Genomic DNA, 22,021 nt, shown 5'->3' on the forward strand with positions numbered 1-22,021 from the left:
CAGTAACCAAAAACGTCAAAATCAAATTCAAAACATAAACAAAAGCACATGAGTGAGTACCAAACCTAAAGCACACAAAGTGTACAAAAGCATACAGAGTGTACCGAAACAAAAGCACCCAAACATATACCACACCAAATGTATACCAAGGGTGCTAGCTACCTGGTATACACCATCCTGCATAAGTTTACTTTTGTCTTATGACTTATGGATAGTTTTACAAATGACTGGTCCCAAAAATAAAATAAACATAAAAGAATAAAGAATACCTTTACTCCTTTAGATGGTGTCCTTGTCTGCTCCCGCAGTGATCCGATTGAGGCGAGGAGTCCCTCCAGGAAATCCCGGGGGTACCCTAGGGAGTCCTGTTCTCAGCGGGTCCTGCAGCCGAGCAGAATAGGTCCCATCTGGGGTGCCAGATTGATTCAAAGAAACTAACACAATAGTTTGATTAACTATTGAGTAGGTATTCTTTATTGGCAGCGCTGGATGCACGGGGGATCGTTCCACCTATCGTGCACACCATCGGGTCTAATTGTGCAGGTTAAGTACAGGTTCTACATACATATTCACTAGATTTCTGAGAAATGTTATACATATTCATTAGTTTTCCAGGAAACTATTAGCATATGCAAATGTCCTTTACGCAGGCGCATTGAAGGTCTCTGGTGGTCTTCAGGAGTCCTCTGGTAGTCTTCCATAGTCTTCCTCACTTGTCCGCTATTTGACCCTCCTCAGGTGATTCTGCGCAGTATGGTCCTTTACATGTTTTGATACATCAGTGCTTGTTAGCGCTAAGCTAAATTATCTACAAGGACGGGAACAAAGGCAGGAGTTCTTATCTTTTCCGGCCCTATCTATTCAAGCAAGGCCTCTACTTGTGCCTTCTTAGCAAGATCGTAAATTCATCAAACATTTAATTAAGTTTTGTGATCACTCATGGTTCCTTCTTGCTCATCATTCCCAAGTACCAGTCTCTGACAGGCTTAATCCTTGACAAACACCAGTCCTTGGTATGTAAAGTTACAGAGAGACAATCATTAAGCAATAAGCAGTTTGTTCTCTATATCAGCGCATGGTCAAAACCAGAGGCGCACCGGTTATACCCGAACTTGCCCTTTTATACACTGTGTTTGTGGCATTTCAAAGGGGTTATTTTAATATTTCAGGTATCTATTAACATAACTCCACCCCAGACCACCCCCCGCTTGCGCGCGTCTCTTGTGGTTCAGAGGGGCCTTCGGGGATCTGCAAGGGATGAAGTCAGTAGTCTTCCTCTGGCTGCACTTTTCACCCTGTCGTTTTCCTCCAGTCACACTTTTCAATATTTTCACATTAAACTTCTGTTTTTCCTTTGTTCTTCTCGTATCTTTCATGTCAAATAATCTTTGACTCCCAAAATGCTGTTCTCATGCTAACAAATCACTCCTTATCTTCTTACTTGTGTTCTCAGTTTTACTCGTCCTTGAGTCCATATGTGTGTTTTTCTGTGTTTTCACAAATCTATCTACACATCCTTTAATTACTTGAGTTACAGGATGTCTTATCTCATCAGAAGAAACTACATATTCTGCTTGTGCCCATTTATTGCCTACAAACTATAAAATACAATTGATGTCTGGAATATATTAACTACATATTTCCCGTGTTAAGGCCTAATTTAGTGGCAGTGAGGCAAACATCCTTTCGGGACGTAGCTTATGCAGTAGTTAGGCAAATTTCAGTGTTCTCGTTTTGCGAAAGCCAATATACAATTCACAAGAAACCCTGGAGGCTGCAGGTTGAAATTTGAATTGGCCAATCGAGATGCGCCAGGTACACCGAGGTGACCCTCCTGGCCAATAGAATTAAATGACCACAGGTCAGATTCGACAGGGGTATAAATGGGGTCCTGCCGGAGGACATGTTAGCAGTCCTCCTTGGAGCAGTGGGTCTGCAGTTGGGGACTCCCCCTCGGGTCGGGGCAGTACCCGAGACTCCTCGAGGGAGAGAGCCCTCAGCTTTTAGGTGAGTGATATGCGCATTTTGAGCCATCACTTTAAATCTTGGGGATTCTTAAGTCGGCCGTGTAGTATTAATTCTCTTTACATCATTGAGCCTGTGGTTTTATAAAATGTTACTGGACTTCTAGCTAACTTTTGCTGAAGAATAAATCTGAGTTTTAACACCTGTTGGATTTGGTTTAGTCGTGCATCCGTAACATTTTAAATTGTTGTAGTCAGCAGGATGGTGTTAATGGAGGAATTATTACGGAGGCACAGCTGCAGCCCTTGTCCCCCAGGTCTGGACTGGGCGAGGAAGAAGTGGTCCGACCCGGCAGTGGTTGTGGAGAGAGTAGAACTGTGCCGCGGAAGTAGTCCGCGAGAGAGCAAAGGCAGTGTGTGTGCCCTCCTGGGCGCCTGCTGGATTCAAGCACAGAACCGAAAGAGTGATTCTGCTAAAAGGCAAGGGGAAATAGATTGTCTGAAGGTGGAATTGGAGGAAAGGGACGTGCGGCCCCTTATTGAAACAGAAGGGCACGCGGGTCCGCACGGTGGGAGCCCCCGGAGCGCTGTTTGCACGGCCCCTCGGTTGGGACCCGAGCTCGGTGAGTTGCAAGCTCAGTTTTCGCGCAAGCCGGGTGAAACCGAAACTGAGTATTTGTGGAGAGTTTCTTTAACGGAGGAGGATCGGACACTGTTGAGTGATGATGAAGCGAGAAATTACTGGGGACCGGGAGTGTCTGAGTGCTGGACCGGCGGGCGATCAGTCGATAACGTCCCGAGTAGCCTACTGGGCTGGGGGTGTGGACCCCAAGGAGGGAGGAGAATCTGTTACTATCTGGGCAAAGGGACTGTCGGAGTTAACGGAGGGCAGCAGGAAGGTCCGCCCAGCCGGTTGTAAACCCCGCCCCGAGCGGTCTCGAACTCGCTGTCGGTCGGGTCGGAACTGCGATCCCGGAAGGGACGCTCTCTGGCGGAAGGCACCGGCACTGGGGGCACCCCGAGCCGTGCTGCACGGGCAGTCCGCTGACGACATACGGGAGTGGGATTGCTGGAGGGGAAAGCTAGAGACCAAAGGGAAGCGCCAGCAACCCCGCCCCCTCGGGAAGGGAAACGGGACCCTTTCGCGGCACTGCGAGAGGAACTGGAAGGGCTAAAAAACTAGGAGCTGCGGTTTGGGGTTCAGGCCGCCCAATCTGCATGGTGAATACCTGCCAATGGTCTGCTCATAAGGAGCCTTATATACACATTCCTGTGGGCCAAAACGGATAAGTTAGGAATTTTTAATCGATACAGGAGCCCAAGTTAGTGTTTTAAATGATCTACAAGCTAGTGAGCTGGGAATTAGGTCATCAAGAAAGGCTATAAACAGTAGAGGAGTAACAGGGGTGACAGAAAAATGCCCCATAGCTCGAACCCAACTTTGGCTACCTGGGGAAAAAAGAATGACAGCTGTGGAGGTGGCTTTATGCCCCTATGAGGGAAATATACTGGGATTTGATGTGCTGGCAGGCAGACAATGGTATCTACCCAATGGTAGGGTGTGGAGCTTTGGGGGCAGGGAGGCAGAGGCTATTCATGTGAGAACATTGCAGGTTGCTCCTGCACTACTGCAATCTAAGGTAACCCGTGTCCCTCAATACCCACTTCCAGTTGCGGCCAAACGGGGCATTTCGGAAGTAATTAATAATCTGGAGAAAAGAGAGAACATCAGTTGCACATATTCTCCTTACAATTCTCCTGTGTGGCCAGTCCGTAAATCAGATGGAAGGTGGCGACTAACAATTGATTATAAAAGATTGAACAGTAATACCCCACCATTAACTTCTGCCATCCCAAGTATTACCTCAGTGATTGCCCACCCTCTCTATGATTTGCTCAGAAAAAACGGGAAATGGGATTGGATTTTGCAACATAGGGAAGCCCTTAACACTCTGAAAGATGAGCTTAAGGCTTATCAGAGACTAGGTCCATTGCACCCACGAGATCCTTTAAGGGTGGAATGGGGATTTGCTGAACATGCCTCATACTGTGGTGTGTTTCAAAAGGGGCCACAGGGACCAGCCAGGCCTTTATTATTCTCTTCCACTTTATTTAAAGAGATGGAGCAACGATATTCAGATTGGGAGAAAGGGACTCTTTCTCTCACTAGAGCAGTTAAAGAGGCTGAAAAGGTGTGTACTTCACAGGATGTTATAGTACAGGGTCCTTTCCCCCTCTTTATATTCAATCCTCAATGGGTCACCTCCTCCTGAGGGAGTAGCCCAAAAGGCCACAGTTAGGAAATGGTATGCATACCTAGAAGGGATAAGCCAATTGCTCCCACTAAAGGAGGGTCCGACTAAGGTTTTCAAACTACAGCAACCTGTAAACTCTGACCCAGCCTTGCTGGGTCAACCGTATAAACCTTCTGCGATTGAGGAGGCACCCGAATTCGTGGCAGGCTCAGATGTGCAGGGAGTGTGGTTCATGGATGCATCTGCCTGTCGAGTGGGATCAAAATGCAATATAAAGCAGTGGCATTGGAGATTGGTACTGGGAAGACAGTCGAGGAAGAGGGTGAAGGTAGTGCACAAGTAGGAGAACCACGGGCTTTATTACTGGCCATAGAGAATGGTGCTACCATCGTCTATACTGACTCTTACATGACCTTTAAGGGTGCTACAGAGTGGATATGTCAGTGGGAATCTAGTAAGTGGGAAGTAGCTCATGCAAAAGCGTGGAGGACAGAGGACTGGCAATGTCTCTTGGCAATAGGGAGATCCTGACCTTTAAAGGTGGGATGGGTGAAGGGACATGCTTGGGATGGATCCTCAGCTGTGAAATGGAATCAGCAGGTGGACCACCTGGCCCAAAGCAGGACGGTCACCAGTGAGAAGGAAGATGGGGATAGACTAGCAGAATGGTTGCATATCAAACGAGGCCACTCGGGGAGAGTAGATCTTTATTATGAATGCTGATCTTGGGGTTGGCCAGTGTCTCTGAAAACCTGTGAAGCAATTCTTACAGCTTGCCCGCAATGCCGAATAAGGCTTAAAGCTAATCACCCAAACCAAGCTCCGTCCCAGCATATCGGACAAGGCAAGGCTCTTTGGAGCACGTGGCAGGTTGATTACATTGGTCTTCTGAGACCATCTCATGGGAGTGGAAAGACTCACCACATCAGTGCCCGGTGGATAATACCGGACTTCTAACCCTGTGACCCGGTTTTAAGACCGAGGCCTAGTTTGTGCTTTTTTACAGGACCATGAAGGAACGAGTCATTCCAGTCCTTTTGCTGGCACTGATGACGGTGACAGGCGTGGATCGTGAAGATCTGGATGATAATGTCGTGGCAAAATGATGGACATTAATATATTGCGAGTCCTTGACCTCACATGAGAGCAATGTAACAATTATAGTTGGAGGTTCAGATTGGATGGGGGAGGAGGTTATACTCATGTTGTTTATAGTTGGTCACCAGGTGCAGTGAATGCTAGTTCAGTATGAATCACCAGATGTGACTGTATCCTCCAACTAACCCATGGGATCACGGGGTGGAATTGGAATGGTACTACACTACACCCTAAAATTCCATGGGGGCAACTGTGTATGGTACTCAGGAAACATTGATAGAGCACCCTAGAACTGAATTTAGAGCTATCAACCTTAGCCAACACTACATCTAACAATTTAGGGACTCTCAAACAATCGGTTATAACATATCAGTAAAATGACTACCAAAAATTGGGCTGTATTGGATTAAATGCCAAAGAAAGAGAAGGGTATATGTAAAGTTTTGAACATGTCAATAGACAGCTGCTGTGTTCACTCCAAATGTGTCAATGTGGCTTCAAGACTAAATCAATGAGAGAATGCTGCAAGAGACTCAGAGGCAATTGCTTCTGCACCAGGGACCAACTGGCTGTGAAAAGTTTTGATATGTTTGGATTTTCTTTCACGGGGTGGGCGACCAGCCTTCTGTAATCTTTAATAATGCTTGTAGTTATGATTACTGTAATCTATATTGCAAGAAGTTCTATCAAACGCTTGGTAGTGAAGCCTGTACTAATGGTTAAGTATACTCCCTTAAAACTGTCCATACACTGGATATTCCTGTTTGATATTCCACTTTAGTTCTAGACCAGAAGGGAACGATGACCCACAATGAGCATCAAACTCACCAAACTGCACCCCCTTTTAACTCTGGAGGCAAGAGGTGACTGTACCACCACTCCAAAGAAACCAGTCGAATCATGACTGTGGTCACGGGGTGGATTGTGGCAGTACATTCCCCCCCCCCCCATCCCCATCCCACCAGCAGGAAACGAAACTTCTCCAGGAAGGGAGAAGGGGAAGGAAACCCTAGAGGCTGTAGGTTGAAATTTGAACTGGCCAATCAAGATGTGCCAGGTACACCGAGGTGACCCTCCTAGCCAATAGAATTAAATGACCACAGGTCAGGTTTGACAGGGGTATAAATGGGGTTCCACCAGAATGCATGTGGGTAGTTCTCCTTGGAGGTGTGGGTCTGCAGTCGGGGACTCCCCCTCGGGCCGGGGCACTGCCCGAGGTAACTCCTCGAGGGAGAGAGCCCTCAGCTTTTAGGTGAGTGATATGCGCGTTTTGAGCCATCACTTTAAATCTTGGGGATTCTTAAGTCGGCCGTGTAGTATTAATTCTCTTTACATCATTGAGCCTGTGGTTTTATAAAATGTTACCGGACTTCTAACTAACTTTTGCTGAAGAATAAAACTGAGTTTTAACACCCATTGGATTTAGTTAGTCATGCATCTGTAACAGGCATCTGCTCCACTGTTCACCTCCATGGGCTGCAGGGGGACAGGCTGCCATGTCACGACAGGCTGCAGGGGCATCACCTGCTCCGGCACACCTTCTCCCCCTCCTACTTCGCTGACCTTGGTATCTGCATAGGTGCTTTTCTCACATTCCAATCTCCTCCCCCGCTGCAGGTTTCCCTTCTTAAATATGTTATCCCAGAGGCACTACCACCGTCACTGATTGGGTCAGCCTTAGCCAGAGGCGGGTCTGACTTGGAGCTGGGGAAGCTTCTAGCAGCTTCTCACAGGAGCCACCCCTGCGGCCCCCTCCCCTGCTACCAAACCCTGCCACACAAACCCATAACACAGGGTCCTGAGTGCACGAATAGGCCTTAATGGCCCTGACTAGCCTCAACGAGGGCCTCCACCTACTGCCCATGGTCCCAGGAGCATGGTTTAAGCTCAGACCTGGGACTTCAGTCCTTGCTTCAGGTATGTTGTTGCCTCAAGCCTTCAAAAGACTGATTAACAAATAAGGCAGTGATAGCTTAAAGAAAAAAACTAAAACCAGAAGTGTGGTATGTGTGCCATTCAAGGACTGTTTAGATTATGTGTACTCAAGGTAAAGCTTATCTAGTTTAAGATTCTGCTTACAATAGAGGATGCTTAAGGATTGTTTGGATAATAGTCAAGGCACCAGATAATGACGTTTCAGAGTTGGCAAGCAAGAGAAACAAAGACCCTGGTGTCCTCAGATGACGCATGACCATAAAAGGACAGAAGGAGTAGGGGTGTTCTTCCCCAAACAACCACCAAAGACCACCAGAGACCCCCGCACAGGCATAGAAGACTCTGGGATGATTGCTCAAGAGAACCACATGGTCATGCTTGCTCAACATAATGGATATGCAATAGTTAGGCAGAACATATGTATTAGATAGGCGTGGTGCTTTAATTGTAGTGTATAAGTATGGACTGAAAAACCTCAGTAGGTGTGCTCGATTTGTGGAAATCTTCCACCTTGCACCCTGCGCAGAATAAAGCAATGTCTCCTCTCTAAACGTACTTTGTGTGTTTCAGGAGTTACTTTCTGATCAGGTAACAATGTCATGGATGTATCTGTACCCAGTCCTGTTCTCTAATTATTGTTTGGACTTCTTAGATTGACCTTGGACTGGACTTGTTGCCTTGCCTTTGTCTGATGATTTCTGGACTGTTCATGGAACCTTTTATTGTGATCATCCCTGCTCACCCAGCTCAGGTGTCTTGGGACTGCACACTGGTTGGTGAGGGTACTGCCACTACCTGTGTTGTGGTCACTCTTGGCTCACCTTCACTTGTGGAACAGCCTGCTTGTCGTTGTTTAACCCCAGCCAGCAACTAAACACCACGTAGCCGCTCACTCGCTTCCCCCCACCCAGTGGGATGGGGAAGAAAATCGGGAAAAAAGAGGTAAAACTCATGGGTTGAGATAAGAACAGTTTAATAGGGCAGAAAGGAAGAAAATAATGATGATGATGATGATGATAATATGACAACAATAATAATAATAAAAGAATTGGAATATACAAAACAAGTGATGCACAATGCAATTGCTCACCACCCACTGACTGATGCCCAGTTAGTTCTCAAGCAGCAATCTGCACCCCCCCGCCAACTCCCCCCAGTTTATATACTAGGCATGATGTCACATGGTATGGAATATTCCTTTGGCCAGTTTGGGTCAGCTGCCCTGGCTGTGTCCCCTCCCAACTTCTTGTGCCCCTCCAGCCTTCTTGCTGGCTGGGCATGAGAAGTTGAAAAACCCTTGACTTTAGTCTAAACATTACTTAGCAACAACTGATAACATCAGTGTGTTATCAACATTCTTCTCATACTAAATCCAAAGCATAACACTATACCAGCTACTAGAAAGAAAATTAACTCTATCCCAACCAAAACCAGGACACTACTTTTGCTGCTTTCTGACACTAAGTGTGTGAGAGAAGTCTGCAGTTCTTACAGAGAAAATAGTAACCCATTTACAAATTTACACATGGTCCAGCCTCTAGAGGGAGTCGAAGAGAGCATTCCCTGAAGCTACACAAAAGGGCACACTGTGGTGGGTTGACCCTGGCTGGATTCCAGGTGCCCACCAAAGCTGCTCTATCACTCCCTCTCCTCAACTGCACAGGGGAGAGAAAATACAACGAAAGGCTCATGGGTCGAGATAAGGACAGTTGAATAAAGCAAAAGCAAAGGTCGTGCGCGAAAGCAAAGGAAAACAAATGATGTTATTCTCTACTTCCCATCAGCAAGCGATGTCTGGCCACTTCCTGGGAAGCAGGGCTTCAGTACGTGTAGTGGTTGCTCTGGAAGATGAAAATGCCCCCCTTCCATCTCCTTTTACTTAGCTTTTATATCTGAGCTGACGTCATATGGTATGGAATATCTGTTTGGTCAGTTTGGGTCAGCTGTCCTGGCTATGTCCCCTCCCAAGATCTTGCCAACCCCTAGCCTGCCAGTGAGGCGGGGGGAAAATGTTGGAGAGACAGGTTTGATGCCGTGCAAGCACTGCTCAGCAGTAGCCAAAACACTGGTGTGTTATCAACACCTTTCTAGCTACCAATACAGAGCACAGCTCTATGAGGGCTGCTATGGGGAGTGTCGTGGTTTCAGCCCAGCCGGTAACAAAGGACCACGCAGCCGCTCGCTCACTCCTCCCGCCCCCCTCCGGTGGGATAGGGGGGAGACGGAGGAGAGAAAAGAAAAAAAAACCTGGAACCTCGAGGGTTGAGATAAGGGCAGTTTACTGGGACAACGCAAAAAAAAGTTACAACAACAACAACGGTACTAATGAAAGAGTATACAAAAAAAAAAGAGTGATGCACAGTGCAACTGCTCACCACCCGGGACCCGACGCTCCGCCACTTCCCCCACCGAAAGTCGAGAGAGAGAGCAGGAGAGCCCTCCCCCCGCCCCACTCCCCATATATATACTGGGCAGATGTCACATGGTATGGAATAGCTCCTTGGCTAGTTCAGGTCAGCTGCCCCGGCTATGCCCCCCCACCTCCCAGGTTCCTGTAAAAATTAACTCTATCCCAGCTGAACCCAGGACAGGGAGAATTAACTCCGTCTCAGCCAGACCCAATACATAAGTTCAGTCAGTGGGATGGTGGATACTCTTTCAGCCTTACAGGCAAAACATCCCACTCTTCCAGGTATTAAGTGAAAAGCCCAACTGAGAACCCTGGTCTCAGTCATCAAATAATTTGGTCAAGGAACCCAGTTTCAAATCCCACAAATACAGGGAAGTAACACAAACTGTTTCATGTGACTCATGGTCTGTGAAAAAGCATCCTCTAAACAGTTTTTATGGTTAAAATTATTATAATGTCAATTACAGTATAACATGCAATAGGGCACAAGTGTTCCACATTTCTGTCATTTGTCACACATTGATATGACCTGTGTCACACACTGTCAGAACTCATTGAGAAATTTGGTTATGGTCTGTGAGAGTGTGTATGTCTAGTAGACAGTATCTTCATAAAGAGGGATTTTGCTAAATTGAAGAAATGGACTGGGAAAAAACTAAGATGCTGTTCAGCAGTGACATGTAAGCAGGATGAGTGAACTATATATATATACAGGAAGGGGGAACAACTCTAGAAAAGTACATCAGAGGTATTATAGATCACAATGTAAATGAACTAAGTCACACAAATGGCACATCCCATGCTGAACTGCATCAACAGCCATGTCATCTGCAAGACGCACACTATTCTTCAGGAAAGATGTGAAGAAGCTGGAGAGAATAGAGAGGATAGCAACAAGTACTCCGAACATGAGCTATTACAGAGGGGTGAATAAGTTGAAGTTGTTTAGCGTGCAAAAGAGAAGAGAGACTTGAGACGAAGATACAATATTCAAATAAACTGCTGCCAGAAGTAAGAGACTATTGGACTGTTCTCTGTGGCCGTGGTGGACAGAATAAGAAATAACAGACTTAAATTGTAGTAAGAAAGATTTAAGTTAGACACTAGGAAAAAACTTTCTAGCAGGAAGACTAGTAAATCACTGGAGCAGACTGCCTAGGGGGGTGGGATGCCTCCATTGCTAGAGATCTTTAAGAACAGACTTCATAAGTATGTGTGTCAGGAAGGACACAGGTATGTATGATGTTATTCTGGGGATGAGTAGGGACTAGATGACTTCCTGGGATTCCTTCCAGCCCTATAATTCTATGGGATGTATGCTAGGAAGCACTGAAGAGCCCATGTTCCAGTCCATGGACTATTACAATTTAAAGATCAGATGTGCTTAAACATAGCAACAGAAATTATGTGTTTAAATTTTAGATAATCACTTTAGCTTTTGGAGTATCACAATGTAATACCTGTCACTGTAATAGTACCAAACTCTGTTTTTGTTGGGATATGGAGTTTCCCTACTGATGTCAGATGCATTTCCTTTGTATTTACCCTTTTATGCTTCAAAATCAAATGTGGCTCAAAACACGGGAGAGGTTACTGTTTCAGTAGGCCTTTCCTTTTCATTTTTCAAAGAGGGTTATTCAGACAGGCAACCTGCTTCAAGTTCCTGCTGATGGAAGGATATTGAGTCAAGACTCAATAGCCCTCGTTAAACTTTCGACTCCTATACTAAGAGCAATAAGGCCAAACAATAGATCAAAATTTTAGTTTTAAGAGTATGTTTATAATGAAAGCATTGCTTAATTTGCAGCAAAAATCATCGCTCTACTTGGGGCAGCTGATAAAACCATTGGTTGTCTACAATCTCTTTCAGCAGATGGAGGATTATTATCTTCAGCTAATATGACTTTCTGCATAACTTAGAACATTCAACTCTTGAATAGTAAAGGAGTCACTAAGGAGACAAAAATATCCTTATGCTGCATTTGGAAAAATAGATTCAGATATGTTGTGTTTATGTGTGCATAAGCACACATTTTTGTGTGGGCACGATGGGCAAAAAAAAATCATAGTTAAAGCAACTTTCTGTCACTTGGAGGGTGCAGGATGTTTATTGCTAGGGATAGAATAGTTATTGTCTATTGGAAAAAAATACTAGTGTGGAAATTCCAGAAAGTTTCAAAAATCACCCTTAACATTTCTGAAACAATCTAGAGGTTTTTAGACATTTACAAGATCATTCAGCTCTTCCATCAAAAACGTGTATGAGCCTGTTCATACTTTTATTCAGGCAAACTGGAGACTTCATGAAATAAGGAAAAATATTTAAAGAAAAAACAAACAAACAAATAAAAAAATTGGACTGAAGAGCTTGACATAAAATGAAATTAATTAATATGTTTTATTATAACTAACAAAATCATGTTCTCTTAAAATTCAGATTCCTGACAGTGCCAAGATTTTAAGCTTCTGTTTTCAGTAAAAGATCATACAGGATTGGCAAGACAGACTAAGTGTACAAAACCCATGAAACTGGCATAAAAAATGAAAATCTCTTTTAAAATGATATATTAGGTTTTGGGCCTTTGGATTTTTGAAGTTTTACGGTCCTGTCGTGGATGGAGTGACACACTTCACTCGTAAGAGAGAAGTAGCAATATGTTTATTGATATAAAACAGCAATTTAACAAAGTTTGATAGCAAATGCGACAGTGGTTTAACAAGATTCGATGGCAAGGTTCACTTGATATTTACTGCACAGAGGACAGGGTCAGATGAAACTGTCAGGGAGACCCTCCCGTTGAATCATGAGGTTCAGAAAGGACCCCCTTGCATTCTAAACTCCTTCTCAGAGAGGAGTCTAGGTGCGGCTGGATCCAGACTTAGTCCCAGACTTGGTCAACGGTTTACGTCTAAAGGATTATATATGTGCAATCAACTCTTTATATCACTTAGCTAAGATTTCAAAGTTTCAGCGCGCTTATTCCCAATTCACTTACCAAGTATCTGATGCGATAAGGATTCTCTCAACCTCGAGGCGTAACCTTGAGAGGCGTCCCTACTCAAGGGGAGATCTCGGCATGCAGCCTGCTGCCATGCAGGAGAGCTCAACAGGCCCTGGGCTGTCCACTATTTATGGAGTAAGATAATTGACTTATAGTCATATTTACATACTGACTACAGGTGTTAGTTTCTTCCAAATTTGGCTTGATTCAGACATTGACCAGCACTGTGGTTAGGTGGGTGCATTGTTCAAATTAACCCTTGGCTATTGTGTTATCTCTCTCCCCTGAATCCACTTTGAGAATCCACTTTGAGCCAGATGCAGCCATCACCAGACATATCCATTATGATTGCCACTGGTGGTTATCACTTGATCAGGATTACGGGAAATACAGGTCCAGTTGGGGAGGGGGGTGGGGGGAGCACACCGCCACAGGTCCACATTTTCAAGCTTCTCTTTGTAACCGCTAAGATTAGTAACTAAGAAAGTATAGATTTTTCATGTAGTATTAGGGCCCAAGGGACTGAGTCTTTCTGAAGGAGGCTCCAAGTACTGAAAGACTCATGATAACAACATAAGAGTTAGCCCATGCAGAACAGTTTGTGGCTCTGTCTGGATGATTTTTTTTACAAGGCACTTGTCAATTCTTTCTTTCCTAAGTGTCACAATCATAGAAAATCTGACTTAGCTACAAAAGTCTTGCAAGATACTTGGTATCAGGGCCCCCACTGTATCCCCCCCTCCTAGGGGTTTGGCTGCCTAGGATCAGGGGCAACTTAGATAGACAGCTATGTGGCATTGAAACTGTGGTGAACAAAGCAAGTGAAAGCTGGAAGAAGACTCAGTGAAGGCTCCTTCCCCTTCTCTTGGGAGCTGCATTTAAGCTAGACATTCACCCTAGGCACTTGCCCTTGGTCCTTGCCTGATCTACATTGCAGCCATGCCCATGTCTGGTCATGTACTCTGTTGATCTGTACCCTTACCTGCTGGACTTGACTTCATGGTTTGACCTCAGACTTGCCTCATCACTATGGACTTGTTGGGCCATCACCAGAGTGTGGCTGACACTGGTTATTGTCACCAGACCTGCTCTGCTCCCCTTGTTTGGATATTGTGTGACTGCCCTGTTGGTGAGGCCACTGCCCCTTGCCTGCCTTGCTGTCACCCTTGGCTCCCAGCTCACCTGTCCTTATGGAGCAACCACTCTTGCTGCTTCCTAACACTTGGTCTGACCACCTATCCTTTAAGGTATTTTTTATTACAAAGCAGATATCTCCTAAGAAAAGCTACTTCAATTAACATTTATAGAGACCTTTAACCAATAGTCATTAGCAGTTTTTGGCAAAAGCTGACCAAATCAGGCTAATTCAACTGGGTGCTCACAGCTTTGGCCACCACTGATGTCTCAAAAAGCATGAGGCATTGCATGAACCTGGGCCACAATGGTCAAACTGATGCTGTTGGAAAAAAATCCTGGTGATGTGATAGTGTGATGAATAATGGCCCTTATCACATCTCTGTGAGAGGATGGAATTCTCCTAGAAGAACAGATTTCATACCTGAGCATGGGATCATTTGCTGTGCTGCTCTTCAGGCCTTGTTCCAATTCTGGTGTATGAGCAATATATATTCTCACTTCAGCTACAGAAGGAGACGGCCATAATCCTGACCGTTTCTATGAGGGCAGAACTAGGCCTGCACTTTGAGGGATTTTGCTCCTTTCTACTCATACAAAATCTTCCCTGATATTGTTTCTCATTGTCCTGGTTTCAGCCAAAACCAGGACACTCATTCTGCAGGTTTTGACCTTGGGTATGTGTTTGGGAGGGGGCAGGAAGAAGGAGGGATACAGTGATCTCTGTGTGGAACAGTTCTAATGTTATACAGCATTAATTAAGAGTTGCCACACAAAAAGGGTTAGCAGCTGTGCCTTTGTTTTTATAGGGATATCAGATACAATTAGAGCTTGATCTAGCAGGTACTGCAGAGAACCCTCTCCACAGGTTGCAGTTCCTGCAAGGAGCCTGCTCCAGCATGGGCTCTCCACAGGCTGCAGCTTCCTTCAGGGCATATCCACCTGCTCCAGCATGGGGTCCTCCATGGGCTGCAGGGGAACAACCTGTGTCATCATGGTCTTCACCATGGGCTGCAGGGGAATGTCTGCTCCGGCGCCTGGAGCACCTCCTCCCCCTCTGCAGGGCCTTTTCTCTCACGTTTTTCTCACTCTTCTCTCTCACAGCTGCTGCATTTTTTACCCTTTTTTACCCTTTCTTAAATATGATATCACATAGGCGCCACCAGCTTCGCTGATTGGCTCAGCTTTGGCCAGCAGGGGGTCTGTTTTGGAGCTGGCTGGAACTGTCTGTGTCTGGCACAGGGGCAGCTCCTGGTCTGTTCTCACAGAAGCCACTGCTGCAGCCCCCTCCCCCACCAACACCTTGCATATAAACCCAATACATGGATGTTTAGGGGAGAAACCAAAGGTGGGAAAAGGGAGGGGTTTAGGTAATTTGGGGAGGAACAAGAATGGGAAAATAGAGGGGTAAGAGGAAAAGAAGGGCCAGTTGCATGTAAATACTTTGCTGGTCAGTATGCTTGTCTGGCTATGCCCTGTACCAGATCAGCACAGTCTGTCCTATCATCTTATGAAAATCCTTTCTAACTCTTCCTGGGTGATGGACTCTATTCTGTGTGCATGTGTGTGTATAGGGGTGCGAGTGTCGGCAACTGGAATCAGACCACCAGTCGGAGAGCCTGTGTGTCCATGGTGGTGCCAGCAGCTGGAGCAAGTGCAGGTGTGTGAGTGTGACTGTTAGCAAAGATTAACCCAAACTAGCCAGTGAATAGGCAAAGTGGCCTGGGAGCAAGGGGGTGTGTGTGCATGTGAGATGGTCTGTACCAGCAACTGGAGTAGGGCTGTGACCTCAGGGGGTGGTATGTACAGGTGCCAGCAACTGGGGACACTGGGATCCAGGGGCCGGCTACTAGGCAAACTGAGTGTCTGAGCCCAGCTGCTGGAGGGATCCACTTTGTCCATATGTATATGTATGTATATATGTGTATTTGGGATGGAGGTAACTTTCCCCGTAGCAACCCTCATAGTGCTGTGCTTTGTAGTTGTAGTTAGAATGGTGTTGATGATAACACACCAATGTTCTGGCTACTGCTGAGCAGTGATCCCACAGCATCAAGGATGTCTCTCCAAAGGCCCATGCCAAAGGCCAGTAGGCTTGCAGTGGGCAAGAGGTTGGGAGGGGACACAGCCAAGACAGCTGACCCAAATTGACCAAAGGAATATTCCATACCATATGACGTCATGCTCAGCAATAAAACCTAAGGGAAAGGAATAGAGGGGGCATTTGTTATTAAGGCGTTTGTCTTCCGAAGCAACTGCTACACGTACTGAGGCCCTACTGTTACAGAGGCACGCACAATCAAATCCAACAGGTGTTAAAGCTCAGATTTATTCTTCACTAAAAAGTTAGCTAGAACTCCAGTAACATTAGTGAACCACAGGCTCAATGATGTAAGGGGAATTAATACTACACAGCCGACTTACTTAAGAATTCTTAAGATTTAAAATGATGACTCAAAATGTGCATATCACTCACCTAAAAGATGAGGGCTCTCTACCTCAAGTTGTTACCTGGGGCAGTGCTCCAACCCAAGGGGGAGTCCCTGACTGCAGACCCACTGCTCTGAGGAGAACCGATTCCCACATGTCCTCCGGTGGGACCCCGTTTATACTCTTGTCAAATCTGATCTGTGGTCATTTTAATTCCTTGTATACGGATGGGTTAAAAGATGGGATTTTGGTCCGTGAATGAACACTGGCGGAGAGGTAGATAGCCGAGGAAAACGCAGTCAGCACAGAAAATGGATGGTTTGTTGCCTGTTGCTTGGAATGCTGACCACGGAGATAAGAGAGCTGAGCAGTACTGGGGGAGGACGGGCAGCAGGCTGTTGCACAGCACAGCTGTGTGCATGATCGGTGCGTGACTGCTGGATGATGACAATATGCCGCATGTACAAAGCCCATGAACCAATAGACAGGGTGGCTATGGCTCGTGCAGCGCGCCTGGCCAGCGAGCTTATGTGTCATAGGCTCCCTATGTTATAATCGAGGCGTGTTTTGGCACCCGCTGGCCATGTGTGCCGAAACCCGTTCCTCTGCAAATGTATAAATACCGGGATTTTTTCCGAAGAGCATCGGGCTGGTGTATGGCGAGGCCACCATTGCCTCCGTGGGGACGCCCACGTAAAGCTGGCACCTACCAATTGCTGGGCTGAGCTCGCGGTGCAAGACGGCACAAGAATGTAAGGATGGTCCATCTTCCTCACAGTCCTCGGGTTGGTATGTTAATTTGCTTTACAAGATACCCTTAGCATAACGCACATCTGTAGTTAATAAATGCTTGTTTTTTTTTCCCCTTATAGTCAGTGTGTGTGTGTTCGCCTTCTCGGGAATCCTCGAAACCACCCTAAAACATCCCTATTGGCCAAAAGGTCACTTCAGTGTACCTGGCACGTCTCGATTGGTCAGTTCAATTTTCAACCTGCGGCCTCTAGGGTTTGGGGTTTTTTTCCTCTCCTCCCTGCCTGGAGAAATTTTGTTTCCTGTCTGGGGGGGGTGTACTGCCACACCTACTTCCCAGAAAGTGTCTGGACATTGCCTGCTGATGGGAAGTAGAGAATAAATCTTCTTTTCTTTTTTTTTTCTTTGCTTCCACACACAGCCTTTGCTTTGTTTTTCATTGAACTGCCTTTATCTCAACCCATGAGTTTTTTCATCTTATTTTCTCCCCCTGTCCTGCTGAGGAGGGGAGTGATAAAGCAGCTTGATGGGTACCTGGCGGCCACCCAAGGTCAACCCACCACAATATATTCTCAGTAGTGAACCTCCATCCTGCTCAGCCAGAGAAGGGAGCAGGATGAGGCTGTTGGTGGTGGTTGTGTTTATGAGTGCTCTGAGTGTCTGTCTGTGATCTGTGTGGCTGGTCATGTATATATGTCTGTATGTGTATGTAGTGTATATGTGTGGTTTGTGTGTGTGCGCTTGCTGGGAATACATCTTCAGCCTTGCTACTGTTTGGACCTGGGGACACAGAGCAGCAGCAGCTTCACGTCTCTTGGGCTATTGTATTCAGCATGATATATTTTCTTATAACATTATTGATAAAAACCACTCACTAGCAAGTTATTATTTGGGTTTGAAAATATTAAGCTGACCTGCAACAGAAGCTAAAAGCAACCATGTGTATGTGCACTGTTTCACACCCTGATCCCACTGAGATTGGTCTTTCCACAGACTCGAATTAGGGCCAAAGTCACGTTCACATCAATGGGAAGACCTGCATTGCTTTGGAGGATAGGATGCCCAAGGCCTGACATCTTGGTCACTCAAGGTTGAATTTTAGCTGCAGCAGTCTCCTTTGGCATTTTGAGCATTACAAACACCAATTACAATACTGAGAAGATTATCTATACATGCTAGGATTTAGGTGGAATTTAACCCCTTTGTTCATTTGGATCCCTCTGTATCATGGGTTACAGCAAAGGCTGCTACAGCTTTTCTAGCTTGTTCAATGGGCAGTGATAGGATTTGAGCATTCTCATTCTCCTACTGGGCTGTGCAGAACAGCATGAATTAGCACACATGGGGAAAGTAAGTCTGGGAAACATTGCAATTAGTTGGACATACAGTATGGCACAAAAAAGCAAAAGTGAAGAGATTCTGCCATACCAGCTCTGAGAAAACGCTCATGTCTACAATGCATAGTGCAATGTGTCCCTCAAAACAGTATAGTCATGCCAGTGAAATAGGCTAATTAGTTCTGCTTCCCATCCAGGTCAGGTTCAGCCCCATATAAGGCTCTATTGCATGATGTGATACCCTTTTGCAACAACCCAGAGCCTGACTTTCAGCACCACTCCCTGTAGCTTTATGCTCCTGAGCTCGCAAGAGTTCCATTTGTTAGCATTAGTGAGATCCTGTACTGCAGGAATGACAAATGAGGAGTTATGTAGACAAACACATTTTATGAGAAGCAATTATAAAGCTGAGCAGATCCATGTGAGAGGAACTGAGTAAAATATTACTAGGAAAGGCCTGTTGAAACTGTAGTTTTAAAAACAATAGTACAGTTTCTGCCCTGAAATACAGTTTACTCTTCTTGCATTCCCCAAGGACCAGTTGGGGTCCAGGAGGGACATAGGTTGTGACCTGATAAAGGACCAGAGGCCAGAAAAACTTGTAAAAGCTGCATAGAATTAGCACATCATGACCCAAAGGAGCTAACCATGCCACACCCAAAAAAAGGTATAGGACCACTTTACTGTCTGCCCTGCCCCCAAGCTCCTGAACAACAACTGTCCAAGAGTATATTGAAATCACAAGCTTCACCTAGGGGCAATGTGTTGGTTGCTTTTCAAGTGCCTGCAGGTCATCCTGGGTATTCACCACCACCACCCTTCTCATCCTTTGATATAATACACAGATACCATTCCCTTAGTCTATGGACCACCCCTGTAAAATGTCTTTAAAATGTCCACAAATGTCCACAAAATGTCCACTGAGTTAATTTAGTCCATAACTTTGGGCTCCATCTCTTATGGTGGTCACTCAGGACAAGCCTTCATTTAACCTACTTCCTCAGGTACAGACCTGGCTGTGACCCAATTCTATGCATCTGTGCTCTGTACAAAGTCATCTACCCAAGACAAACTCTGTATTAACATTGGCATTTTCTACTCTGAGACAATGGCACTTACCCACCTACACATCAAAAGGCAAGAGTTGTTTCAAGCCAAACAATTATCCTCGATTTATTAAAGTAACAACAATAGCTAAGGATAAAGCTAGAAGATCTTTCTGGTCAGAGCTGACAAGCAAGAAGAGCTCTGCACCCACTAATACCCAGAGAGCGTTTATCTCCCCTCCTCTCTGTATTGGGTTTGCGTGGCAAGGTTTTGGTAGCGGGGGGGGCTACAGCGGTGGCTTCTGTGACAAGCTGCTGGAAGCTTCCCCTATGTCTGACAGAGCCAATGCCAGCCGGCTCCAAGACAGACCTGCCGCCAGCCAAGGCCGTGCCAATCAGCGACAGTGGTAGCTCCTCTGGGATAACATATTTAAGAAGGGAAAAAAGTTGCTGCAGAACAGAAACTACAGCCAGAGAGAGGAGTGAGAACATGTAAGAGAAACAACCCTGCAGACACCAAGGTCAGTGAAGAAGGAGGGGGAGGAGGTGATCCAGGTGCCAGAGCAGAGATTCCCCTGCAGCCCATGGTGAAGACCATGGTGAAGCAGGCTGTCCCCCTGCAGCCCATGGAGGACCCCACGCCGGAGCAGGTGGATGCCTGAAGGAGGCTGTGATCCTGTGGGAAGCCTGCACTGGAGCAGGCTCCTGGCAGGACCTGTGACACCATGGAGAGAGGAGCCCACGCTGGATCAGGTTTGCTGGCAGGACTTGTGACCCCACGGGGGAACCATGCTGGAGCAGTCTGTTCCTGAAGGACTGCACACCGTGGAAGGGACCCACGCTGGAGCAGTTTGTGAAGAACTGCAGCCTGTGGGAAGGACTCATGTTGGAGAAGTCCATGGAGGACTGTCTTCCGTGGGAGGGACCCCACGCTGGAGCAGGGGAAGAGTGCGAGGAGTCCTGCCCCTGAAGAGGAAGGAGTGGCAGAGACAATGTGTGATGAACTGACCGTAACCCCCATTCCCTGTCCCCCTGCACCGCTGGGGGAGGTAGGTAGTGATGCCGTGAAAAGCCAAAATCAGGACTCAATAGTCAGGATGACTATTAAGTAGGTATACTTTATTGCAGCGCTGGGTGCACAGGGGATCGCTCCTCCTAATATGCACGCAGCATCAAGTCAGTTACACAATTTATATGCAAGTCATACATACATATTCATAAAATTTCCAAGAAAAAAATTAGCATATGCGGAGGCACAGGACAACACACACAGACCAATGTGATCAGGTGAAGTCCACTTTACTAGAGCATCAGACATCATTTTATATATTAGTTACATCTGTACATGCATTTAGCTATTTTACTATTGGTTACACACATTATTCACGCACTGTCCACGCGTCTAGTTACACTTAATGATTGGTTATATCAACACTGTACACGCGCATAAACATAAAACATAATTGGTTATACTAACTAAAACATGCGAGACTTGTCTCAGTCTAATTGGTCAAGATAAACTGCTGAATTGAGGTTGGTTGTGCCAAGTTCTCTTTATCGTGGAATGCGCACCTGTGTTCTTCTAATTGGTATCTTTCTTATTTTTGTCTTCTGTTTATTCTGTTCAAGGCCTTCTAAAGGCGTCTGGAATGCTCTTGTGACCGTTAGCTAAATATGTTCCACAACATTTCCCCCCTTTTTCTTTAAAAAGAGTATTAACAGATCTAGTCGCCACCATCCGCGAACTCAGCCCAGCAATCGGTAGGTGCCAGCTTTACGTGGGCATCCCCACAGAGGCAACGATGGCCTTGCCGTACACCAACCCGATGCTCTTCGGAAAGTCCCGGTATTTATACATTTGCAGAGGAACGGATTTCAGCACACGTGGCCAGCGGGTGCCAAAATTCGCCTCAGTTGAAACATGGGAAGCCTATGACGCATGCGCTCGCTGGCCAGGCGCGCCGCACGAGTCATAGCCATCCTGTCTATTGGTTCACGGGCTTTGTGATGTGGTTGCAGTGCACAGAGAATCTTGACCTGTTATGTTGGTCAAGGCGACCTACACGTTAGTTTTTGGCTGAGGTGGTATTCACATTGTCGCACCATCTAGGGTGTTCCAGATGATGATGGTCGTACAAATCGAGCGGGAGTCCATCGTGGGCCTGTGAACTCAGCCCTTTGCAAAGATGTATGAGTACAATTAATTAAAACACAGTAAAAGCAACATTATACCTAATAAAATACACAAGAATAAAAGAAACCCCGATTTTTAACAAAGATACAAACCAACTCCTAAGTCCCCATCCCGCAGCTAAATGTTCTAAGCCGAAATGGCAGCTTGCTTACTTGCGTTAAAACTCTTGCAGCTCCTTCTTGCCTCTGCAGTTCTGTTATCTTGTTTATTAATTGCTCCACTGTCCAAGTTCCTCATGTCCGTTGTTTCTCTGGTGGTTCAAAAGTCCGTTCATATTGTAGCTGTCACGTACTCCGGTCCACTCATGTTGACTGTGGCCTACTTATGCTAACTCTAAATAATCAGGCTCAAAGAAATGTTCCCCTATTTTCCATGATATTTCCCACAATTCCCTTCTTTTGTTTATGAGCAATCCAGACTTGACTAATAACTTGGGATGCCATTTTCCTCAACAAGCTAACCAAAC

General features: G+C 45.9%; 1 long non-coding RNA gene across 1 annotated transcript; it reads left to right on the forward strand.

Annotated features, from left to right (window-relative positions):
* The first annotated feature begins 283 nt into the window (after positions 1–283).
* On the forward strand, positions 284–20,496 carry LOC121232977. Its single transcript, XR_005931783.1, has 4 exons — positions 284–412; positions 17,991–17,994; positions 18,382–18,386; positions 20,419–20,496. It is a non-coding gene; the product is annotated as an uncharacterized LOC121232977 (long non-coding RNA).
* The last annotated feature ends 1,525 nt before the right edge of the window (positions 20,497–22,021 follow it).

This window comes from Aquila chrysaetos (genome assembly GCF_900496995.4).
Source record: "Aquila chrysaetos chrysaetos chromosome W unlocalized genomic scaffold, bAquChr1.4 W_unloc_2, whole genome shotgun sequence".
Lineage (NCBI taxonomy): Eukaryota > Metazoa > Chordata > Aves > Accipitriformes > Accipitridae > Aquila > Aquila chrysaetos.